Raw genomic sequence first — 27,682 nt, forward strand, 5'->3', positions numbered from 1 at the left:
GCAGATATCTAGTCTAGTACAAAGCATTGCATACATGAAACTTCCTACGGCTGAGGCGTAAGGAATTTTTCTCATGTCCTCAATCTCGTGTGCAGTCTTGGGAGACTAGTCCTTAGAGAGTGAGATTCCATGCCTAAATGGTGTCTGGCCCTTCTTGGAATCTTGCATCGAGAGTCCGGTTCTTTTGATCTCGAAAGATTTGGATCCCCAGAGTATATGCGGCTTCTCTTAGATCCTTCATATCGAATTGCTTTGTTAGCCAGATTTTAACCTCAGATAATTTACCCACATTATTGCCTATGAGTAATATATCGTCGACATATAATACCAGAAACACAACTTTGCCCTCGTGTATTAACTTGTAAAGACACGGCTCATCTATCGACTGCTAAAAAACGAAGCTCTTCACAGTTTCATCGAATCTAATATTCCATGACCTAGATGCTTGCTTTAATCCATAAATGGACTTAAGCAACTCAAAAACTTTTGTCTCTTGACCTTCTTCCACGAAACCGTCTGGTTGAGCCATATAAATGCGCTCATCAAGATTACCGTTCAGAAAGGCAATCTTAACATCCATTTGCCAGATCTCATAGTCGAGAGCTGCAACTATAGATAGAAGTATGCGGATGGATTTAAGCATCGCGACTTGCGAGAAAGTATCCTCATAGTCAATACCTTCATTTAGGGTAAAACCCTTAGCCACTAGTCGTGCTTTGAACGTCTCGACGTTCTCATCTGGACCTCTTTTCTTCTTGTATATCCACTTACACCCTACGAGTTTAATCCCTTCGGGAAGGTCTACAAATTTCCAGACTTTGTTGACAAACATCGAGTGCATTTCAACTTTCTTGGCGTCCAGCCAAAGGTTTGATTATGAACCAGCCATTACATGGCTGTAGGAAATAGGGTCATCCATGTCAGAGATGGCTATGAGAGTATCCCCGGAAGACATGTACCTGTCAGGTTTTTTCGAAACCCTCTCACTACGTTGATGTACTATTTGAGGAGATTCCGATGAGTTATGTTGTATTTTAGTAGGGGTAAGAGCAGTTCTTACAGATGAGGTAGAAGCTTCCCCACCCAACTTTTCTTCAAGCACAATTTTGCTTCTAGGTTTTGTTGGGGAATCAAGCGCGTATCAGACACGAACAATCGTTCTGATACCACTCGTTGGAGATGATTCTACCATATAACCATATTAATGCGGAAAAATAATTAATTACGCTGATCATAAGCTAATTAAATTATAGTTATAATTAACAAGATCTAGTTATGTTTAATTAATTTAATTCACGAGAGCATATTCATCAAGCAACCGATTTGAGCGAAAAACGAATACTTACATTGATTTTCGGTTCAGCTACAGAACGCTCCTAAACCAATCGCGTAATCCTTGCGCCATCTTGATGAAGGACTCGAGGATGACACCTTAGTCTTCCGAAATGTAATCTCCGAGACGAATAAGAAAGATGAGTGAGCACAGTCTTTATCTCACTAGATGAGAAACGTGGTGTTTCAAATCTTGCTCTTATTTTACTAAGAATGGAAACGAATTTCCGAAGGGAAGAGAGGCAGAAAATTTCGCAGGCCAAGAGGGAGAGCCACAAAATTATTAGGTCAAAAACCTTAATTTTTGCCTTCTTATGAACCCCTATTTATAGTAGTAAAAGGAGATATTCATGGAATCTTCCATAATATTTTATTTCCTTTTATTGTGTTCACACTGGTGGATTAAATCTAGGCTATTGGATCTCAACAAGTGAATCCTACTTTTTCTCTCATCCATCAGATCAATATCTATGGGATATTATTCTCTATTTAAATAGAGAATATTTTATTTAGTGAGAGAATAAAGGAGAATATATTATTTCCCTTAAATATATTCTCATATATTCTCCTAAATACTTTCATTTAAATAAGGAGAAAATAAAAGACAATATCTTATATTATTCTCTCTCCTTTATTTAAACAACTAAAGAGAAAATATTGGTAAATACCAATATTATAAAATTCGGTTTTTTAGGCACACGGCCAAGATGATTTGCGCAATTCATAGTGCCAAAAAACCTAATTCGACTTTTCCATGTGTGCAAGAACCAATTGCTTAAAACCCAATTAATCATTTATTTACTTGGTCCAACAATAAACAAATAATTAATAATTGTTTATTTACTTGATCAAACAATAAATAAACAATTCTGCCATAAATATTTATTTAATTCTGCAAATACTCATTTTCCAGAATTAATGCTGTCAATCACAATTACAGCAAGTGTGGTTAATAATGATAAACATTATTATACGAAAGTTCTTATCCGCCTTTATCAGAGCCGAATCGGGGACTATGGACCTAGTAATAGAAGCTTAACAAATCCGATGAAAAAGACGAAATAGTCATTTCTCTTTTTCCATCAATTCGTCTAATCTTGGTCAAATACTCCACTTTGTAAGCCAAGACTGAACTCTCCTTTGATACTAGAATTATATTTACTCATCGTGACGAGTGTCCACTGATATAGTCAGTTTGTGATCAAGATCCTCCAGGTTCAACCCGTGTCAAGAGAAGTCAATTTTTCCGTTATACTTCTCTCGATACATATCAGCCCTAAGGTTTGTTGCTTCCCCAGCGAAATATTCTTTCGAACGTTACTTACTTCGAAAGTGTGCGCAATCTATCGGTTCTTGAATCAACCCTTAGGTGAGAGAACATTAACCTTCTTTCAGGAAGGCTGGATTCCGTATCTGTAAATCACTTCCCACTCGAATTATGCTATGAGAAAACTCCCAAGACATAAGCTGTGATTAGCATGAATAGCCTGTTAGCGAATGAGTCAAAGAGCTCAGTAACATAACCCAGTGTCCATGATCACTTCAAGATTTAGATCAAGTCTCACTGTGACCATCATAGTGGCCTCGGTTAGTGTGTCGTAACGGTCTTTAAACGACACATCTACACCAAGACTTGTCCAAGTCGTACACTTACCACAAGTGTAGAATGCTCCCACATAGTGATCAGCCTTCACCTATGTGTTCCACATATATGACTTTAGATATAGTTTTCCAGGCGTATATTAGTCATCGACCATGTTTTAGCACACCGCCCGAACTCAGGTGCCCAGCACGTGACTCAGTTAGATACGGAGGCTATGGAAGATAGCTGTTATTGATTCTAATTGTTTAGAACTCAACCCACTAATCATATAATGCTAATAAAGTAATCTTATTATCGAATTTAGCAATTATTTATTCATTATCTTCAAGTGGGCAATATTCCCAACAATCTCCTACTTTGACCAGAGAAGATAAGTTTCCTTCAGCCAATTTAATTCTTTGCCATCATTATAGACTGTTTAGACCTTGACCCAGGATTGAGATTCCCAAAATATGGATTCCCACTTTTATCTATACTCTATCATTTATGTCGATCTGACATATGTCCCATTTTCATATTATTCTAGTTCATGCATTTTTGCAAGTGATCTTTGACTTACCATTTAAGGTCAAGACAAATTGTTCATAGTAAATGAATTTACTTTAGAACAAATTAACACTTCGCATACCTTTAGATTATACACCAGACTTTATATCTAAAGATAACAAGTCTCCCTATCAAGGTGTACATTCCTTTGGTGCCAAAACAGGTTGCACCATTGCATGGTTTGATCTCATCACCACTTACTATAGTGCGATTTATTGAACGTGTTTAAATAAGAACTTTATTGACATATTTCCATTACTTGGTTATTTATAGTTCATGCTTGTTTGTCGTGTTCATATTCAATATATACACATGACTTTAAAGATCTACTATATTTAAATAACTAAGTATCTCACTATTTTCAGAAATTACAGTGTTTACAACACATGTAGTTATTCTCGGAAATACGACATTGTCTAAGGTCTAATTATTAGTCCTTTTAAAGACAATGTCGATAGCCTCAACATTGAACTCATACCTTATATCAATAAGTATGTTTGAGATATAATGGAACGAGCATGTCGTTTCTAAATTTAATTTTAGAAACAGTTAGCTCAGTCAATTTACTTGTCATAATGAGGTCTAGAACTATAATAGTAATGACTTTATTCATGACACTTGTTTAGGAGCTACACTTATCGATCATTCTCAAAATATTGATTATAACAAACATCCATGTACAATCATATGATTATTTGTTAAGTACTTAGGATATACCTTTCATATTTCAAAAGGTTTAGTAGTATAACTACTTCGATCCATGTCTTTATGTTATTGGAACTTCATCCTCAAAGGACAGTTCATCTTCAATTTTGAAGATCCCAAATGAAGTGGTTCGTGGTATCAGAAAGAAGAGTATCACTGATGATAATGTCTCTCCTTAAGGGCTCAATCCCTTACCTTATAGCTTATTAAAGCTTAAACCATTTCATTAATCTTTTTATAGATCTCTCTATTCCTTTAAGCTAATAGCTTAACAGGTAGATCTATTAAATATGGGCTAATAAATTTCAGACAAGTTAGTTTGATCGAGAGTGATATCTCAAGATCATGTCTTTCCATTTGAGGAAAGTTTATTATTGATGAGAGTGACAAGGATCCATTCTAGGATGCTCCCACTAGGTTATTGATTTTAACGACAAGATAATTCAAAATTATCCTTCCTTTCAATTCATTGATTTATGTGGCAAGGTAATCATTGATTACTCTTCCGCTTTAATTATTGAATAATAGCATATACATTCCGGTTAAGGATGCCATCTTCAATGATGGGTTTAATCCTATGAACGATGTTGCTATTTATTGAACAATAAGTGGCTAGATTTCATTAAAGAAAGCTCCCACTCTTTTATTGAACAATAGTGACTAGAATCCAATTAAGGATACTCTCACTCAATAATATTGGTTATTTAGTGGCTAGGTTCCATTTATGGATGCTCCCACTAAGTCAATGAATAAGAGTAGCTAGGTTCCACCTTAAGATGCCCCTACTCGATTATTGAATTTTAGACTAGCTACGTTCCAATTAAGGATGCTCCCACTCAATCAATAAATCTAGAGTGGCTAGGTTCCATTCAAGGATGCTCCCACCAAATCAATACGAATATTAGTGACTAGGTTCCAATTAAGGAAGCTCCCACTAATTTAATTCATCATCAACACTAACTCTTAGTTGTGTCTCCTTTATTACTTATTATTCGCACAAGTCATTGTCGAATAATGGTAATAATTATTTAGACGCTTTCAAAGCTCTAAATAGTTCTTAAACAATAAAACATATTCAACATAAGAATTTAATGAAGCAATAAAAGCTAATTAAATTCTAACAGAGATAATAACTTAGAAAATATTTATATTTATTTATTGTGCTTCTATATAGCATACGAACGGAAAAACGTAACCTTCATATTCTATATCTTTTTCATAAGGACATAAGCATTCATGCATATTCAAATATCATAAAAGAAATCAAGTCATTCAATTATAGAAGGAAATATTTAAAGACACAACCATGTGTTCATAAATAATGTAATAAAACATAAAGAAAGAAAGATTCATCCTATCTGGAATAACCATAAAGGCTACAGTCCAGAAAACCTCGGATTATTAAATGACACATCCCATGTTCAAAAATAAATCCAAAAATGAAAGTAATAAAACTAGCGGAAAATTAGATCTTCAAACGGAGCATGAGCTTCTCTACAATTCGGGCTTGAATCCGACATTGTTCAGTAAGCTCGTCTACACACGTGTGCTCCATCAGATTTGCTCTGCACAAGAAAAAAAGCATGCTCATGAATAATTATCCTCAAAACATTTTTAGGATATCTTTAATCATGAATTTTAAGGTACCATACCAGCATTCTTCTTGTTTTTCTCAAGCTCAGCCAAGTACAAAGGACAATGCCTCTTCTAATGGCCTTCAGTGTTGCAGTGGTGGCATTTACCAATGCTTTCTCGCTCCTTCTCTTTTCTTTGTCCACTTCTCTTGAAGTTCTTCCTTTCCTTCTTAGCGGGACCTTTCCCCTTTGAAGTATTCGGGCGTGCCTTAGATGACTCAGCACCAGAAGTCAACTTCTTCTTGGTTTTAGGCGAAGAACTCTTGTCAGCATAGAGAGCCGACCCTTTGTTCTTCCCATGTCAAGTGATAGACTCGAAAGTCTGTAGTTCATTCAACAGTTGAGACAGTCCATATGTCAACTTGTTCATGATGTAGTTGGACGTAAACTGTATGAAGTCACTCGAAAGGGAATTCAGGATTATTCCCACCTGAGTAACCTCATCCATCTGTGCCCCATGGAGTTCAGCTTCGGTGAAGTAGTTAGTCATCTTCATGACATGATCCCTCACCAGAGTTCCCGCAGTCATCCTAGTGCTAGTGCACTTACGGGTGAGCTCAATGCGGGCTTGCTCGCTTTGCATCCCAAATATTTGTTGCAACGAGTCAAGGATCTCCACAGTGGTCTCCTTCCCTTCCATCTTAGTTCGCAACGCATCAGATATGCTTGTGAGCATGTAGGCCACCGCCTTGTTATTGGCAGTAGTCCACTTGTCATAGTCCTCCCTCAAGTTCTTGGAGGCACCATGAGCAGGAAGAGGAGGTCTGTGTTCAGTGAGGATAAAGCGAATGCTTTCACTCACAAGCACAATGTTGAGATTCGATTTCCACTTAGGGAAGTTATCTCCAGTCAGGACGTCTTTCGACAACAGGGCCATAATAGGGTTCGACATGATTACTAAAAACATAAAAGTACATTTACTAGCAATATGAAAAGAAACAACCATCAATATAATTTAGGAAATAAAAACTATAATGCAAACATGCACGGGATAAAATACTAATCAAAAGAACCCAGTTTTTATATTCCAAGGTAATTCGACTAATAGCCATAGTCCGTTTCACTCTGGTGACGTAACGGAGTGCACCTACTGAAAATGAGAACCACCTCAGATTAGTGAGCAATCATAGTACATGCACCTTCATAACTATGCTCACTAACTACCAATTTTATAAGAATCTTTGGTCACATGAGCAACCACCGATTGGTTCATGCATGAGTCAACCCAACATTTCAGTGAAAGAAATCTAGCTCATACGCACTAGCGTAACTAGTACACGCAGAGATCAACCCTCCCACCTATCGTCAGAGACACAACCTTGGTATTGGAATCAGAAAAGCCCTTCCGAATGGAACCGACCACCATGTTTAGAAACCGCCGGTCAAGAGAGGATCTTTCATCCTCACGGTGTTGTGTCAATGTTGGAGACCTACGACTCAATATACTAAGTATTTTAATTTTCCTAGCATTAACTTTAATCTAGGTGATCCACTCGAGTTAACTAAGTCATATTAAAAACTCGAGTGTTTCTAAGCTACCCTTAAAAACAGATGTTTCGATATAGCTTAGTGATTAGGAATTCGTGACATCGATCTAGTCTTGATTATCTTAAAAGTATTCCATCACGGAAAAGCTCCCAGTAGAGAAGGTGAGACACTAGGTCTTCTTAAGTACCTCTTAGCTTAGCCTCTTATCGGCTTGGTGACAAAGCTCTCCGATCCGTTCAACTCATTCATTAATTAACTATCCTAATCCAATTAGACAATTTTAATGAATGAAAGCCCATGAAAACCATTAACATACGATACATGATCTAAGTTATAGCATACAAGCATGGCATAGTAATTAAATAAACAAGCAAGAGCATGCAAGAATGGTTTGATTCGGATTGATCGTTTCCTATTTGATTCTATAAAGTAAATCAAGATGATCCCAATCATATTGGCCCATGGATTCAATTGGGCCCATTCTTATGTCCCTTAGAAAAATAAATAAATATCAAATTATTTAATTTTTCTATTTTTTTTATCGAAAAAATTAATTAAGTAAGGGCCCATTCTAATGTCCCATTTAAAATAAATCGATAACATAATCATTTATTTTGTAATGTTTTAAATAAAAATCATTAGGGCTCAGCCCATACAATTAATTAAATAAAACATTTAAAAACTTAATTTTTTTTCCGGTAAATTTTTTTTAATGAGTGGGCCCGTGGGCCCACTAGGGTTTCCGGGCTAAGGCCCGGACGAATCCTCTAATCTTGGCCTAGGTCAAGATTAGACTTGAGGCTGCACCGGACCGCCGCCGCTACGGAGACCCGGCCTGACACAAAGAGGACGGCCGAGATTTGTCACAAAATTTTGTGACAAGTTTTCTTGTGACGTAATCGTTGAGGCTTTCTTCGTCCGTCATGCTTCTTTGTTATGTGTCCGTCTCTCGTCGATCGTCGTGATCAAGAACGTCGCACCATCGGATTACAACAATAAAAATAATAATTACACAAAGCCTATAGCCTTTGAATTTCGGGTTTACAAAAAATCTACGATCAAACCACGAATCACAATCCACATATCATATATTGAATTGCATGAAATTCATATCCACATACAATTTCATTCAAACCATATTTAAATTAATTTCAAGAACGAATCGATTAATTAATCATAATATCTAGCTCTGATACCACTTGTCGAGGAAACAATCGCGTATCAGACACGAACAATCATTCTGATACCACTCGTTGGAGATGATTCTACCATATAACCATATTAATGCGGAAAAATAATTAATTACGCTGATCATAAGCTAATTAAATTATGATTATAATTAACAAGATCTAGTTATGTTTAATTAATTTAATTCACGAGAGCATATTCATCAAGCAACCGATTTGAGCGAAAAGCGAATACTTACATTGATTTTCGGTTCAGCTACAGAACGCTCCTAAACCAATCGCGTATTCCTTGCGTCGTTTTGATGAAGGACTCGAGGATGACACCTTAGTCTTCCGAAACGTAATCTCCAAGACAAATAAGAAAGATGAGTGGGCAGAGTCTTTATCTCACTAGATGAGAAACGTGGTGTTTCAAATCTTGCTCTTATTTTACTAAGAATGGAAATGAATTTCCGAGGGAAAGAGAGGCAGAAAATTTCGCAGGCCAAGAGGGAGAGCCACAAAATTATTAGGTCAAAAACCTTAATTTTTGCCTTCTCATGAAACCCTATTTATAGTATTAAAAGGAGATATTCATGGAATCTTTCAGAATATTTTATTTCCTTTTATTGTGTTCACACTGGTGGATTAAATCTAGGCCATTGGATCTCAACAAGTGAATCATACTTTCTCTCTCATCCATCAGATCAATATCTATGAGATATTATTCTCTATTTAAATAGAGAATATTTTATTTAGTAAGAGAATAAAGGAGAATATATTATTTCCCTTTAAATATATTCTCATATATTCTTCTAAATACTTTCTTTTAAATAAGGAGAAAATAAAATACAATATCCTATATTATTCTCTCTCCTTTATTTAAACAACTAAAGAGAAAATATTGGTAAATACCAATATTATAAAAGTCGGTTTTTTAGGCACACGGCCAAGGTGATTTGCGCAATTCATAGTGCCAAAAAACCTAATTCGACTTTTCCATGTGTGCAAGGCCTAGGTAGAGAGAATATTTTGTGCATAAATGTATCAAGATACTTGCCAAAAGAAAAAGAGGAAACAAATTTCCTCTATGAGGAAACAAGGAGAATCGGCCAAGGCAACCAAGAAGGGAACCGCAAGAGGAAACTAATCCCTTAGGGATTAGCATGAGGTGGGCGCATATTTGGATGGGAATGGGTGATAAAAGATTGCTCATAAAGGCTTGGAAAATAAGAGGAAACTACTTCTTTCCATGGTCAACCCCTCTCCTATAAATAGGACCCTCATTCCTCTCATTCTATTCATTCCACATAAGTTAGAGATTGAGAGCCTCTCTCTCTAGAACTTGTGGTTGCCGCCCCTTCCTCTCTCTCTCTAATTTATTTTCGATTTTTTGTTTTGGCACCTAGGTCCTCATTTGACCTAGTGTTTAGCTCTGCGACTTCAAGACTCGTTCTTAAGTCGTAGTGTTTAAAAGTGCCCACTCACTAATTCCTTTATTTCGAGCAATTTAGTGATAGAAACTTTCGTGGTTGCTCGAGGTGCCGAGGAAAGAAAGAGAGACGTGCTGCGAGGGGAGACGAGCGTTGCAAACTTTCCAAAAGCTTCTCAAAGTTCAAGCTTCAAGAAAGGTTAGTAAACTTCTATGCTCATTATAGTTTTTATTTATATGTACTTGCTCTTTGTCTAGGTTAGTAAAAAACTGTTTTTACTTGAAAAGAAAAATTTTAAAATTCCGCCGCTTTGCGAAGCGTTAAACTTTTTCTTAAACCCTAGATCAATTCCAACACGACCCTCGTCATGAGGTCAGACGTCGTGCGTTAATCGAAAGAGATTGTATTCGAGGTGCCTCATTCGAGCGTCATTTTCCCCTTGGGTGGGATTGGATGACAGGCTTGCTTAAGGTGCATTTTTGTGCTTGATTTTGTCAGGCTTGGACTTGTCCCCAAGTGTTGAGTGCGACGTTAACCGCAGGGCGAGGAACGGCATTTTTTGAGGCAGCTACGGGATTAGACATTTTGTGTAGTGAATTTCAAGCCACGTTCTTCGGAATACCTAAGGTGGTCGATTCTTAGGTTGTTGAAAGTTAATTTGACGGTGGGATCTCATGATTGTTTCTTGAGAAGCCCTACTTCTAGCGCCAAAATGTTGATGCTGACAAATGGATCAACACTTGAATCATCCGCGGTTCGGTATAGGGCCGGACCCTATGACGGCGCAGTGGTCGAACAGGTAAGATATCTCTAAACTTGACACATCCGCCGTGCCGGAAAGAGGTTTTCGGTGAATCAGAACCTAAAAAGAGAAAAAAAATGTGAGCTAGATGGGCGCAAAGGTTTTCCTCCGACACGCAATCCGAGTCTCAACATTAGTCCGGGTGTTATGTGAGGTGAGTGGCCTTTGTTATCCCTTAGAAATTCTAAAGAGAGAAGCTTTGAGGTTAGAAAGAGGCAAAGATTTGTTAAGTTTGGAAAAATTTACCTCCAAATGATGAGATTAAAGGTATTTATATTGTAGCCTTAAGAGTAATGGTAGATTCGTCATCTACCGGGGTCCTTCTCCGCGTGGAGGAAAATGTGAGTCTCCCCTTTGGAGTCAAAGGCGAGTCTCTCCCCTAGATGTAAAGATGAGTCTCCCCCTTCATGGTCACGTCGTGCATTGGAATCGGATATCGTCGCTTACCTAGGGGTCATGTATCACCTTAGACCCGGTCTAAGGGAACGGTTGAAGAGTCCGTGCTATGGTCGATCTATGTTGTCTGAATGTTTGAGGAAATAGTTGAGAGTTCATACTGAGCGAGCTGACCTCACAAAGATGAGCTCGCGGAATCCAAGCTGATGCAACGGCAAGCTTGACCAGCTGGATGATTCGTGATATCGATCTGGATTCGATATTGTTCTTTGAGACTAGTCCAAATTAGACTAATTTGAGTCTAATTACTAAGTATTAATGAAGGATAAAGTCTAATGTTAAATGTCGATAGTAATTTTCCCCTGCAACAAGAGGTGACAACGATATAAACATAACATGTTTATTAAATGAGACCACCATGTTAGTGGTAATTTCCGCATATAACAATAATTCCGTTTTTGGCTCAGGCTAAGCACGTTGATAATGGTGTCCTAAGATTAACTATTGCTGGGTTTTTTTGGATTGATGCACGCGATGATGACAAATCAACTAGAACTAATTTTGGAATCGGCTGTCATATCATCCGTAAAGATTTTTTTTTCTCAATTAAATATAATTGTGTTGACAAAAGTAGTGATGATGTCTATTTTTTTTCTGTTGAATATGATATTGTCATTAAAGAATGATATCCTTTTACTTTATTTTTGTCCTCTGAATAAAATATATATATATATATATATATATATATATATATATATATATATATATATATATATATTAATGTGCCGACATACACGGGACATATATTTATAGATATTTTTTTTAAACTTTAAAGCTAGACTAATTAAATGGGGACTCTCTTAAACTTTAGTTACCGTGCTTTTCTCTAACAAAAAAAAAAAATCAAAATTTGAACTTTTAATCTTCGGTAGTCTCAACCAATAGATGACTCTCGACTTAAGGAAATATATTTTATTTCTTTATTTTCTCTTCATGTTTTTCTTTTTCTTTTAATTATGTTTCAATAATTCAGATTTATTAGATCTGACGCTTGCACCGTCCAATGTTTAATTCGAGTGGTTTGAATATTTTTCAGATCTTAATCTTAGATCTAAGATATCATTTTATTTGAGCGTGGATCTCAGTCGGGCAAGATCCTTAAAATCCCAATCTCCAATCGGCAAAGACTGACGTTTTTGCTCGTGATTCGTGTAGTAATATAATAATAACAGGTTAATTTCATAGACGGGCAACTAATCGTTTATTTTTTTGTATTTAGGGAAAATGACACATATGTACCATGTGTTTCTAGGAAATGTCGAGTTTAACCTTTAGTTTCCAAAAATGTCGAGTTTGTACCCTCTATTTAATTAAATTGACCATATTATACCCTAAAATAAATAATAGTGAATATTTCTTCTATTGAATTTCTATTAATGAAAACTCAGATATAAAAAACCGAACCAAAACCTAAACCGTTACCCCATCCCCCAAATTCCCAATTTTCAAATAAAAAACAGTCCTTAATCAAAATAGACTACTAACACTTATACTTAACATGAGATGGCTTCCTTCCGTGTTCGAATTGCAACTCTAAGTCTTAGATTTGACGCTCGAATAAGTGATTTTGATGACTATCAACTACAACTTTTACCTTTTTCCTCTGTCTATATTCTCCATGATCTAGTGATTTTTGTTTGTTTCTTCGTTTTTAAGTAAATTATATATAGGTTGCGTATGAATATGGATAAAATGGGGTTTGCATAAAAATATTAGAGCTAACATCAATGAAAAGGCAATAAAAGGAAGATTCGTCATTTTGATCAAACAGATGGTACAAACTCGACATTTTTTAAAAACTAAAGATTAACCTCGACATTACATTAAAACAGGGTAAATATATATGTCATTTTCCCTTGTATATATGATCGCTTGTGGTCTACTTTTCATCTTCTTTCTTTAGATGTTTTTGAATTCACTTTACGCTATTCTTGTACTCTAATCCATTGATTTTTATTAATTTATTTTTTAAGGGCCCTATACTTACAATAAAAAGGACAAATTAATCAGCTCTAAAAAAAAATGTCTGATATAAATGTATTTTTGATCAAGTGAGTGAGCAAATTTGGTGAACACTTCAACTCGGGTTAAACTCAGGTAAATAAATTTGATTTGGGACAAAATTCTCAAGAGAAAGGTGATTTAAGTCCAAGATCTCGAGAATGAAGATTGTTATAGCTTTTGAAACTGATATTTAGGGTATAGAAAAACTATAACAGCGGAATTCAATATTTTTTTTTTGTTTCAACGACATAATTGTGTGATAACAACGAGCATTATACCATGTAAAAAATAACCAACCTCTTGAAGCGTGGTTGAACTTTGAAAAACATTTTGCGCTCTAAACACACCCTCATACGTCATGACTTTGGCTTAACTTGATGTGCACGAGCAACCACAAATGAATCAAGTGACTAGAAATTAATTTTCTTCGTCAATTAACTTTTTAGAGAGGACCCAATGCCTATATGTTAAAGAAGCAAGTGAAGATTAATCGTTTTGGATGACATATATAAAATATTTGTCCAAGATTCTCTTCGCGACAAGACGTTTTTTAGCCGCAGCAAGACGCCTTTTTACACTATTTGAATGATAGTTTTTAACTGCTGCCTAAGAATATTGCATGACAATTCCAAAAATTGTCGTCCAAGCGTGGAAGACATATAGGCTTGGATAACACAGAAAAATTATCATCCAAGTCTTGGACGACAATTTTTTTGGTCGTCCAAGCCAACTTTTGTAGTAGTGGTTGCTTGATATGTTTTGACTATGGTCTACGATAATTTTTAACTACCACCTATGAATCTTGCATGAAAGTTCCAAAATTTTTTGTCCAAGCTTGGAAGCCATAGGCTTGGACAACACAAAAAAGCTGTCATCCAAGTCATGGACGACAGTGTTTTTGGGTCGTCCAAGTCAGTTTTTGAGGTAGTGATTGCTTGATGTGTTTTGGTTGTGATCTGTGAAATGCAATTTATAGCCTTCTAAAATTATGTAGATTTGCCACAAACTTCTTTATTCAAGGAGTCAAAGCCACCATATCATCAACGTTTATCTCTCTCATTTGAGTCAAATAAACAAGGGGTGAAACCTTGCGAAAGATTTTAACCGATAAGTTTTAAGGACAAAAGTGAGTCATGTAGGTATCACTTAAGATCAATCAAGAAAATGATATGTGTCTTAACTATTTCTTGAATCACACCTGCCACATAGGTATACACCGCCTTATCAAATCATTGTTACGTTGTTAACAATTAATCACAATTTTACATCTAATTAATCCTATCTAATTAGTCCAAGACCAATAAGAAAATTATGGCATGTGTAAAATCAAGGAATAAACTTGTCTTATTCCTTTATTAAATTTTATTGACAATATTGTTGTCCCTCATCTTCTGACACTGATTTAGAGACAGAAATGGTCGGTCCAAGCCCGGACCAAGTGAGTGTGTTCGAGCCTAGGTTTCTTGAACTCGGTATCCTGAGTTCACTTCAAACGATTAAAATGTCCTTCACTTTCTTCGAGATGCCCTGGAAGTAAGATGAAAGAAACACGTTCAAAGAGAAACAGAGGCGTTACCTTTGGTTACCTCTCTGACTCTCAACATTAGCAGGATTGAGGTAGATAAGTGAGGATTTTAGTGAGTTTGAGTGTTTAGAGAGAGAATTCGAGTGAAAAGAGCTTCCACGGTGTTTCAGCACTGTTTCAGAACTCAAATTTGAATTACCTTTTTTTGGGCTCGAGGTCTCTATTTATAGACCTTGAGAAGCATGCAATTGAAGTTGTGGGAGCTCAAGACATGTGTCCTTGCCGCTTGGCTGATGGCTGACCAGCATGTGCAGCTGTGGGGCCGATCGAGCACAAAACCGAGCCGATGGACGGGGCCTTCTCCGCTAAGGAGTCTGAGAAGCCGAGGGCCGATCATGAGGCTAAAAGCCAAAGACCCGTTGAACATGAGGGCATGTCGGCTCATCGCACCTGAAGCCCCTGCCCAGAGGTTGGGCCGACGACCGATCGGCTAAGAATTCGTGGCACGTGACCGAGGGCCGATCGGCCCCACATGGACGCGAGCAGTCTAGGCCCGCAGGACCTTCTGTGAATGGATATATGAGTTTATGGGCACATTTAGGCTGGGTGTAATCGGTTTCCAACAATCTGTCACGAATGTAGCGTACTCTTTGGAGGCCCGTTGACGAACTGATAACGTTAGTGCTCCAGGTTTGTTATTGGATAAGATTCGAGAAATAAACTCAAGTCTAGAATTTTTTCTGCCTCCCTTGCGAAAAGAACTTCATCGCGATGTGCGCTTGTCAAGAAACCTAGACAAAAAAAAGAAGAAGGGCATGTTATTAATCATTTCTTCTTTTCCTTTTTTCTTTTCCTTTTGCATTCTTTACCTTGCGCACATGTGTTGTCAATGGTGCCCACAAGAAGAGTGGTAGTCTTTACTTTTGTGCATTTGATGTAATAAAGTCTCACGAAGACTCTTGCTTTAATTGCTTATTTATTAATAAAAGTTGAAACGTTCATTCATTCTTCTCTATCTAAAGCTTTATGATAAAACCTTAGTCTTTAGTCCATAAACAAACCTAACAACATATGAAGAGACAAATGTAGATTTGCATGAACAAACTCTTCATGGTTTGTTTAAAACAATATATTCGCAATCTAAGGATCAAAGGACTATTGATCTCAGTACGATTGTTAGGAGAATCAATGATGTCTAGTTATGGGACATTGAGAGTTGGAGACTCTATAGTTCTTCTAGGTATCTTCAATTGCTGACTCCACAATGGAAGAAGATTATGTGGCTGCTTGTGAAGCATCCAAAGACGATGTATGGCTTAGAAAATTCCTTAAGTATTTGGAAATCGTTCCAAACGTCGACGAGCCCATAACCCTTTATTGTGATAATAGTGGGGCTATCGCTAATTCAAAGGAACCTCGAAGCCATAAGCGCTCTAAACATATTGAGAGGAAATACCATTTGATTCGAGAGATCGTGCACCGCAGAGACATGGAAGTGAAGAAGATCTCAACGGTGGACAACCTAGTGGATCCATTCACCAAGGCCCTAGCGAACAAGATCTTTGACGAACATCGAGAGGGATTAGGCATGAAGGACTACACACATCTCTTTGAGTCAAGTGGGAGTTTGTTGTCAATGGTACCCACAAGAAGAGTTGTAGTCTTTACTTTTGTACATTTGATGTAATAAAGTCTCACGAAGACTCTTGCTTGTAATTGCTTATTTATTAATAAAAGTTGAAACGTTCATTCATTCTTCCTTGTCTGAAGCTTTATGATAAAATCTTAGTCTTTAGTCCATAAACAAACCTAACAACATATGAAGAGACAAATGTAGATTTGCATGAACAAACTCTTCATGATTTGCTTAAACAATATATTCGTAATCTAAGGATCAAATGACTATAGATCTCAGTACGATTGTTAGGAGAATCTATGATGTCTAGTTATGGGACATTGAGAGTTGGAGATTCTATAGTTCTTCTAGGTATCTTCCGAAGGTACTGAATTGACCAGTGCACTTCTAGAGATAAGATAAGAATAAACCATTTAACCTCTTATGTCTCGAGGTTACTACGTATGAATTGCATCATGCTTACCTCAATCCTGAAATGAGACATACCATTTCATAGCTTCACTACTACAAATTTGGTTTTCTGATGCGCATGACTATCAGGTGCGATTAGTCGGACCTAAATATCGCATCTAAATGACTTTCGGGTGCGACTAGTCGCACCCGATTAACACCTAGAAGTCCAAAAAATTTCGCTAAATATCGCATCTCAATGACTTTCGGGTGCGACTAGTCGCACCCGATTAACACCTAGAAGTCCAAAAAATTTCGCTGAAATTGTTTTTTAATATTATCCGATGTGACTAGTCGCACCTAATAAGTTATCGGGTGCGAGTAGTCGCACCGGAAAGATCCATCGGATGCGGTAATGTGGCACCTGTAATTTAGGTTTTTGTATAAAGTCAAATCTTCTGCACTTCGTCTTCTCCACTTCGTTAGCCGTTTAAAAAAAAGCTCTCTCTTTCTCTTTCTCTGCCTCACTGAGACCACTGTTGTCAATGGTGCCCACAAGAAGAGTTGTAATCCTTATATTGTACATTTGATGTAATAAAGTCTCATGAAGACTCTTGCTTGTAATTGCTTATTCATTAATAAAAAGTTGAAACATTCATTCATTCTTCCTTGTCTGTTTGAAGCTTTATGATAAAACATTAGTCTTTAGTCCATAAACAAACTAAACAACTTACGAAGAGACAAATGTAGATTTCCATGAACAAACTCTTCGTAGTTTGCTTAAAACGATATATTCGCAATCTAAGGGTCAAAGGATTATTGACCTCAGTATGATTGTTAGAAGAATCTATGATGTCTGATTATGAGGCATTGAGAGTCGGAGACTCTATAGTACTTTTAGGTATCTTCCGAAGGTACTGAATTGACCAGTGCACTTCTAGAGACAAGATAAGAACAAACCATTTAACCTCTTATGTCTCGAAGTCACTACGTATGAATTGCATCGTGCTTACCTTAATCCTGAAATGTGACATGCCATTTCACAGCTTAGTATTCTCATTTGAGAAAGTCAGAGTTCGAACTCACTATGTGATTCTGAACAGGGCCTATTGGTGAAGTACTAAGTTGTGAAGATGTCATGAGTAACTTTGTGAAGTTCTCATAGATATGGAATTCATGTACAAGATTGCTGAAATGCAATGTATATCACCTCATGCTTTATTCCTTGGAATGTGAATAAATGAACTGGCCAGTGTCCAAATTGAGTCCAGACTCTTTTGGATGAAACAATGTGACTTGTTAGCTCCTCGTCAATACATTGTTTCTAACTTATTCACAAGCGACAAAGGAGTTGAGGAAATAACAGCTAGAAGGGTAAAATGGTTATTTCGTAAATCCCGACTAGCTGATGATATTCATGAAGGGTAAACATAGATAATGTTCAGTGGATCTACTCATCATAATTTGGTTGAATTCTTGAGTAGAAAATAAATTCATTTGAACCGGGAGATTTTCAGTGTCAACTCTTTAGTGGAGTCAGTTGACATTAAGCTGAACTTGGAAAAGGTTTGTGAACTTTGGAGTCCAAGTGTTTAGCTCAAGCTTTGTTCATTTGGATCCATAAGGTCTCTGTCACAAATCATATCGAGTAGGAATAGTTAAACTAGCAGCTAAGTCAAAACAAGAACGAGACAAGTTTTGTGAAAATTGTCTAAAGGGTATTTTTGTCTTTTTAGACATAGGACGAAATGAATGTCAATAAATTTTTTGACATTGTCATATGATGAAAAATGAAATTTAAATCACACGGCCAACTTAAAGAATTTGGGCCTTGAGGATTAATTTCATTTCATAGAATTTTACGTGAAAATTCTTAATGGGCTTTTCTTATGTTTTCATGAACAAATGAAGAAACATCTAGAAGCTCCTTCTAGAAGCTCAAATTTCGTCCAACCCAAGGAAAATAAGGCTGAATTTCGCTCATGCCATAGTGGGAAAGAGAGTTTATTTTGTGCATTAATGTATGAAGATACTTGCCAAAAGAAAAAGAGGAAACAAATTTCCTCTAGAAGGAAAGTGCTTTTTCGGCCAACTAAGAGAGAACAAATGAGGAAACAAATCCAAGGACTTGCATGACATATCATGAACGTCCAACATGGATAGAAAAGAGGAAATAAGATTTGCTCATGCCTCCCCTATAAATAGAGACCTCATTCATCTCATTCTAGTCATTCCACATAAGTTAGAGATTGAGAGCTTCTCTCTCTAGACCTTGTGGCCGATCCTCTCTCTCTCTCTCTCTCTAGTTATTTTCGGTTTTTGTTTTGGCACCTAGGTCCACATTTGACCTAGTGTTTTAGCTCTTCGACTCTAAGACATGTTCTTGAGTTGTCATGTTTAAAAGTGCCCACACACTAATTCTTTTCTTTCTCGAGTGATTCTTGTGATAGAAACTTTCGTGGTTGCTCGAGTTGGCGAGGAAAGAAGAGAGACGTGCTGCGAGGGAGACGAACATTTTCAACCTTCCGAAAGCTCATCAACGTTCAAGCTTCTAAAAGGTTAGTAAATTATTTATGCTCATAATAGTTTTTATTTACATGTGCTTGCTCTTTGTCTAGGTTAGTAAAAACGTTTTACTTGAAAAAGAAAATTTTTAAAATTCCGCCGCTTATCGAAGCGTTAAACTTTTTCTTAAACCCTAGATCAATTCCAACAAATGGTATCAGAGCTATGGTCAAAGATATGCATGTACATGTATTTAAAAATTATGAGCTTGAAAATCGTTTTCGAAAGTTTTCTAATTTTGTGACATGTTAGAATTGTTATCTTAGATTTTTTTTTAATCTATTGCTCCTGCCTTTAAATTAAAAGATCATGTTGATTTTCTATGAGTATGGGATGTTATTAAAACACATTAGAATATGTTCTAAAAGTTTTTAATTTTTTATATTGAAAAACGTCTTTTAAGAGTTTGAGAAAATTTCGAGTAAATTTTGTGACTAGTTTTCTTGTCCTACTAGTTTTTTTTACTTACTTGAATCGTTTTTGCTTGTAGTTATTTATTTTATATCATGTTATTACCTTGCTCATAAAACACAAATAAAAGCTTTAACAACTTCCTAAAACGTTCCGTTACACTCGATTCTTTTTCGCACCTAAAAAGACCGAACTTTAATTATTTCTTTTTTTTTGAGCTGGAGTAAAACCCGCAGTAAAAGTGGCATAACTCTCTACTCAGAAATCGAAATTTAATGATTCTTAAATCAAATTAAAGGTCTGTCTGTCCTTTTTCCGATGCCACCGGTTTCAGGTCAAAAGGACATAGGAGCCGCCATTTATGGTGATTTTACTCCGAGGTGCGCGGCTGTGCTGAAACTCTAGTTTTTTAGAAATCCGGATTTTCAAACCCCACTACCATGAGTTATAGAACTCTAATGAGAAAATTTTCTTGAGCAAAATGTTTTTCATATGATTATAAACATGATGTGTAAGATTAAAATGTTTTGATTTTTGAAAGTTCAATTGAATTTGAATTTTTACAAAACTAGTTTGAATTTTGAAAAACCGTTTTCATTTTCAAACTTGAATTTTTTTGGTCATCCAAATCAAATAAGTTTTCAAAACTATATCTACATCACATATGTTCAAAATCTATATGCTCTTGAAAATTTGAGTGGGAGGTCTCCTTGTAGACAAGCCGAAAAATAAAAAAGATGTGTAATCTCAAACTTTCAAGTGTTCGAGTGAGTTGAAGTTCACACTTCTCTCATGCACTTTCCCGAAATAGAAAATAGAAAAAGATCCGAGTATGTCCCTTGTGCCTTTATGCACTAACACTGCTCTGAACATGAAAATCTAGGATTCTTTTTTAGTTGTCCGCTCTGTCGCTCTATAACGAGGAAAACCGTTTCCGGACTTATAAGAGTCGATGTACCAACTCCAAAAACTAAGTGGGAGGGTTATATCTGTTGTTTGTAACCCACGATCCCCAACACTAATGAAAAGTGCAATTGTCGCTAGACTAAGAGTCACCCTCGTGGCCCTCTCTTAAATGAGAGTACTCAAGGGCGCTTTGCACTGATCATTGCTCAATGAGTTAAATCCGAAAGTGAGACAATGAGACAAGACCTCCCCTCCGCGGATTGTTTTTCAAAGTCAATCTTTTGGAGTAAGTGGTTGGTTGCACACTTAGACTCAATCCCTAGTAATCCTCCCTCGAGGCCCTGCGAAAGGATGTGAGTGATCAAACCAATTTAAAAGGTGGCTGGTCAAAATTGGTGTATTGACATCTTGGCTAAGCATTAATGATGTGTCATTTACTTATAAATGGAGATTTTTTGCAGCCTTCCCTCGAAGGAGTAAATTATCGTTTGGTTTATAACACTTTTGGATTTTATCAAAGTCTAAAAGAAACTTAAATCCTAAACCAAAGACTAATCATAAACTTGTTTCAACTTAATTAAGCAACATGTCTCGCAAACATCCCTCAATCATCCTTTCCTCGAACAAAAACTACGCAGATTCGAAACATAACCTCGACATAATACCTACCTTTAACAAGCACAAATGGGTACTCACCACCCAGTGTCCTCCTCTGACGAATGATGATTCGACTCAAGAGGACAAAGATGCCTTGGCGACCTGGCTCTGCTCCAATGAGATTGTGAGGTGCTATATCTTAGCATCAATGAACAATGTGTTGCAACAACAACATCGTGACATCGAGACTGCCACCGACATGGTCAACAATCTCCATGAGATGTTTGGAGGGCAAAGGCGTCAAGTAAGGCAACAAGCAGTCCGACAGTTTATGAACTGTCATATGAAGGCTAGGACTCCTGTTGGAGACTTTATGATACTGATCATTAGTTTTCTGAATAAAATGGAAATCCTAGGATCTGAGATTGATGGGAAGAATGTCATAGATATGACTTAGAAACTCTCCCCGCATCTCTTGATACCTCCAAGATGAACTACTCCATAAACAAGCTAGACTACACCGTTACCAAGCTTATGAAGGAACTTCACACTGCTGTAGGTCTCACTAAGAGAAAGAGGAATGAAGTAGAGGCACATGCTACCGAACAAAAAAAAGCCTCCGCCTCTGGAACTAAGAAGAGACCTCACAAGGCCGATAAAAAGAACTGTCCTGCCTATCTCAAAGCAAAAGTACATAATATTGTACTAGTTACCGAAGCATGCTTAGTAGCTGATAATGTATCAACGTGGATTCTTGACTCCGCTGCTACTAACCATATTTGTTGTTCCTTGAATGGTTTCAAGAAAACCAAAAGCTTAGAGGAAGGTGAGTTCTGTTTCAAATGGGGTGATAGGAGCCTGGTGTCTGCGAAGTCTGTGGGATCCGTGACGCTGTCTTTTGAAGACCGCACTTTAAACTTGAATAATGTTTATTTTGTTCCTACCTTTGGGAAGAACTTAAAATCCGTTGCTCGTCTTTTAGAGCAAGATTATTATTTAAAGTTTATAAAGAATGGAATTCGTATTTCTTTTTCTAATTCTTTTGTCACTGATGCATGTATGAAGAATGGTCTTTTTTACATTTATCCCACTCAATCTTCTCTCTTAGCCACCGAAATAGATGACGATCTAATTAGGGAGCCAAAGAGGATCAAACTTTTTGAATCCACCGATCTAACAAAATCAACATATCTATGGCACTTAAGACTTGGTCATATCAGTCTATATAGGATTAAGAGACTTGTGAGGGATGGTCCACTCCAAGCCTCTGCAATAGGTTCACTAACTACTTGTGAATCCTGCATAGAAGGAAAAATGACTAAGCGAACTTACTCTGATAAGGGTCGAAGAGCCACTGAGTTGCTGGAACTAGTACATTTTGATGTATGTGGTCCGTTCAGCCAACATGCACGTGGAGGATACGAAGACTTCGTTACCTTCACCGATGATTACTCGCGATATGGTTTTGTCTATTTGGTCAAACACAAATCCGAGACCTTTAACGTATTTAAGGTCTTTAGGGCTTTAGTGGAAAAGCAAACTGACAAAGTGATCAAAACACTTCGATCTGATCGAGGTGGTGAGTATATGTCTGGAGAGTTCGATGACTTTCTTAAAGAAGAAGGTATCGCTTCTCAGCTTACCGCACCTGGTACACCTCAACAAAACGGAGTGTCAGAGAGAAGGAACCAAATCTTATGGAGATGGTTAGATCAATGATGAGTTACTCATCACTCCCTATTTCCTTTTGGGGATATGCCCTCGAAACAGCCGCTTACATTCTGAACCAAGTTTCGTCCAAAACGGTTCCTGGTACTCCTTATGAACGATGGACTGGCCGTAAAGTGAATCTTGGCCGCATCAAAATTTGGGGTTGCCCTGCACACGTGCTAAGGCAAAAGACTATGAAGTTGGCTAGTAGGTTAGAATTGTGTCTGTTCGTTGGATATCCAAAGGAAACCAAAGGTTTCACATTCTATAGTCCCGAGGATGATAAGACTTTCGTTAGCACGAATGCTCGTTTCCTTGAGGAAGACTTTATGAAGGATGCAAAATCTAGAAGCAAAATTGTGCTTGAAGAAAAGTTGGGTGAGGAAGCTACTACCTCATCTGTAAGAAATGTTCTTATCCCAACTGAAACACAACCTAACTCATCAGAATCTCGTCAAATAGTACTTCGACGTAGTGGGAGGGCTACTCAAAAGCCTGACAGGTACATGTCCTATGGAGACTCTCTTGTAGCCGTCTCTGACATGGATGACCCTGTTTCCTATAGCCAAGCAATGGCTTGTTCTGAATCAAACCTTTGGCTTGACGCCATGAAAGTTGAAATGCACTCGATGTATGTCAACAAAGTCTGGAAACTTGTAGATCTTCCTGAAGGGATTAAACCCGTAGGGTGTAAGTGGATATACAAGAAGAAAAGGGGTCCGGATGGGAACGTCAAGACGTTCAAAGCACGACTTGTGGCGAAGGGTTATACCCAACAAGAAGGGATTGACTATGAAGAAACCTACTCGCCAATTGCGATGCTTAAATCCAGCCGGATACTCCTATCCATTGCTGCAGCTCTCGACTATGAGATCTGGCAAATGGATGTGAAGACAGCCTTCTTGAATGGCAATCTTGACGAGCGTATTTACATGGCTCAACCAGACGGTTTCGTGGAAAAAGGTCAAGAGACCAAGGTTTGTGAGTTACTTAAGTCCATTTATGGACTCAAGCAAGCATCTAGGTCATGGAATATTAGATTCGATGAAACTGTGAAAAGCTTCGACTTTGAACAGTCAATAGATGAGCCTTGTGTTTACAAGTTAATACACGAAGGCAAAGTTATGTTTCTGGTACTATATGTCGATGTTATATTACTCATAGGTAACGATGTTGGTAAATTATCTGAGGTGAAGGACTGGTTAGCAAAGCAATTCGATATGAAGGATCTAGGAGAAGCCACGTACATTCTGGGGATCCAAATCTTTCGAGATAGGAAAAACCGGACTCTGTCGCTCTCCCAAGCATCTTATATTGATAAGGTGATGGATCGTTTCTCGATGCAAGACTTCAAGAAGGGCCAAACACCCTTTAGACATGGAGTTTCACTCTCTAAGGACCAGTCTCCCAAGACTGCACAAGAGATTGAAGACATGAGGAAAATTCCTTACGCCTCTGCCGTAGGAAGCCTCATGTATGCTATGCTTTGCACTAGACCTGATATATGTTTCACCGTTGGCGTAGTTAGCCGTTTCCAATCCAACCCTTGACCCGAGCACTGGATTGCTGTTAAGCATGTTCTTAAGTATCTTCGAAGAACTAGGAACTTGATGCTTACGTACTCAGGTACTGACCTGACTATGACGGGATATACCGACTCCGATTTTTAAGCGGATAAGGATTCCAGGAATTCCACTTTGGGATCTGTGTTCACCCTTAATGGTGGAGTTATTGTGTGGAGGAGTATTAAGCAATCTTACATTGCAGACTCCACAATGGAAGCGGAATATCTGGTTGCTTGTGAAGCATCCAAAGAGGATGTATGGCTTAAAGAATTCCTTAAGTATTTGGAAGTTGTTCCAAACGTCGACAAGCCCATGACCCTTTATTGTGATAATAGTGGGGCTCTCGCTAACTCAAAGGAACCTCAAAGCCATAAGCGCTATAAGCATATTGAGAGGAAATACCATTTGATTCGAGAGATCGTGCAGCGCGCAGACGTGGAAGTGAAGAAGTCTCAACAGTGGACAACCTAGCAGATCCATTCACAAAGGCCCTAGCAAACAAGGTCTTCGACCAACATCGAGAGGGATTAGGCATGAAGGACTACACCCATCTTCTTTGAGTCAAGTGGGAGATTGTTGTCAATGGTGCCCACAAGAAGAGTTGTAATCCTTATATTGTACATTTGATGTAATAAAGTCTCATGAAGACTCTTGCTTGTAATTGCTTATTCATTAATAAAAAGTTGAAACAATCATTCATTCTTCCTTGTCTGTTTAAAGCTTTATGATAAAACATTAGTCTTTAGTCCATAAACAAACTAAACAACTTACGAAGAGACAAATGTAGATTTGCATGAACAAATTCTTCGTAGTTTGCTTAAAACGATATATTCGCAATCTAAGTGTTGGAATCGATCTAGGGTATAAGAAAATAATTAACGCTTCGGTAAGCGGCGGAATTTTAAAAATTTTCTTTTACAAGTAAAACCAGTTTTTACTAACCTAGACAAAAGAGCAAGTACACGTAATTAAAAACTATTATGAGCTAAGAAGTTTACTAACCTTTCTTGAAGCTTGATCTTTGAGAAGCTCTTAGAAAGTTGCAACGCTCGTCTCCCCTCGCAGCACGTCCCTCTTTCTTTCCTCGGCACCTCGAGTAACCACGAAAGTTTCTATCACTAAATCACTCGAAATAAAGGAATTAGTGAGTGGGCACTTTTAAACACTACGACTTAAGAACGAGTCTTGAAGTCGCAGAGCTAAACACTAGGTTGAATGAGGACCTAGGTGCCAAAACAAAAATCGAAAATAAACTAGAGAGAGAGAGAGAGGAGTCGGCCACAAGTTCTAGAGAGAGAGGCTCTCAATCTCTAACTTATGTGGAATGAATAGAATGAGAGGAATGAGGGTCCTATTTATAGGAGAAGGGTTGGCCTTGGAAAGAAGTAGTTTCCTCTTATTTTCCAAGCCTTAATGAGCAATCTTTGATTGCCCATTCCTATCCAAGATAGGTGCCCACCTCAAGTAAATCCCCAAGGGATTAGTTTCCTCTTTTGTTCTCTCTTGGTTGCCTTGGCCGAAATTCCTTATGGCAAGCATAGGAAATTTGTTTCCTCTTTTTATTTTGGCAAGTATCTTGATACATTTATGCACAAAATATTTTCTCTTTCTCTTAGGTATTTGGGCGCCCAACATCATTCTAGAAGGAGCTTCTAGAAGCTTCTTCATTTGTTCATAACAACATGAAAGAGGCCCATTAAGAATTTTCAATAAAACTCTTATGAAATGAAATTAATCCACAAGGCCCAATTAATCATATTATGGCCGTGTGACATTAAGTCATCAAATGAACTTGTCAAAATTTATTGACATCCATTTCATCCTATGTCTCAAAAGACAAGAATACCCTTTTGACAATTTTCGTTCTCGTTTTGACTTAGCTTCCAGTTTAACTATTCCTATCGATGTGATTCGTGACAGTGACCTCATGGACCCAAATGAACAAAGCTTGAGCTAAACACTTGGACTCAAAAGTTCACAAACCTTTTCCAAGTTTAGCTTAATGCCAACTGACTCCACTAAAGAGTTGACACTGAAAATCTCTCGGTTCAAATGAATTTATTTTCTACTCAAGAATTCACCTAATTATAATGAGCGGATCCACTGAATATTATCTATGCTACCCTTCATGAATGTCATCAGCTAGTCGGGATTTACTAAATTACGAGTTTACCCTTCTAGCTGTTATTTCCTCAACTCCTTTGTCGCTTGTGAATAAGTTAGAAACAATGTATTGACGAGGAGCTAACAAGTCACATTGTTTCATCCAAAAGAGTCAGGACTCAATTTGGACACTGGCCAGTTCATTTATTCACACTCCAAGGAACAAAGCATGAGGTGACATACATTGCATTTCAGCAATCTTGTACATGAATTCCATATCTATGAGAACTTCACAAAGTTACTCATGACATTCTCACAACTTAGTACTTCACCAATAGGCCCTGTTCGGAATCACATAGTGAGTCCGAACTCTGACTTTCTCAAATGAGAATACTAAGGTGTGAAATGACATGTCTCATTACAGGATTAAGGTAAGCACGATGCAATTCATACATAGTGACTTCGAGACATAAGAGGTTAAATGGTTTGAAGCAGGATTAAGGAAGATACCTAGAAGAACTATAGAGTCTCCAACTCTCAATGCCTCATAACCAGACATCATAGATTCTTTTAACAATCGTACTGAGGTCAATAGTACTTTGACCCTAAGATTGCGAATATATCGTTTTAAGCAAACTACGAAGAGTTTGTTCATGCAAATCTACATTTGTCTCTTCGTAAGTTGTTTCGTTTGTTTATGGACTAAAGACTAAGGTTTTATCATAAAGCTTCAAACAAGGAAGATTGAATGAACGTTTCAACTTTTTATTGATGAATAAGCAATTACAAGCAAGAGTCTTCATGAGACTATATTACATCAAATGTACACAAATAGACACTACTACTCTTCTTGTAGGCTCCATTGAAAACAAACTCCCACTTGACTCAAAGAAGATGTGAGTAGTCCTACATGCCTAATCCCTCTCGAAGTTGGTCGAAGACCATGTTCGCTAGGGCCTTGGTGAATGGATCTGCCAGAGATCTACTTCACCTCCATGTCTCCACGTTGCACGATCTCTCGAATCAAATGGTATTTCCTCTCAATATGTTTAGAGCGCTTATGGCTTCTAGGTTCCTTTGAGTTAGCGACAGCCCCACTATTATC

The sequence above is a fragment of the Urtica dioica genome, chromosome 12, assembly GCF_054948205.1.
Source record: "Urtica dioica subsp. dioica isolate 48M chromosome 12, U.dioica_male_clone48M_v1_H2, whole genome shotgun sequence".
Taxonomy (NCBI): domain Eukaryota; kingdom Viridiplantae; phylum Streptophyta; class Magnoliopsida; order Rosales; family Urticaceae; genus Urtica; species Urtica dioica.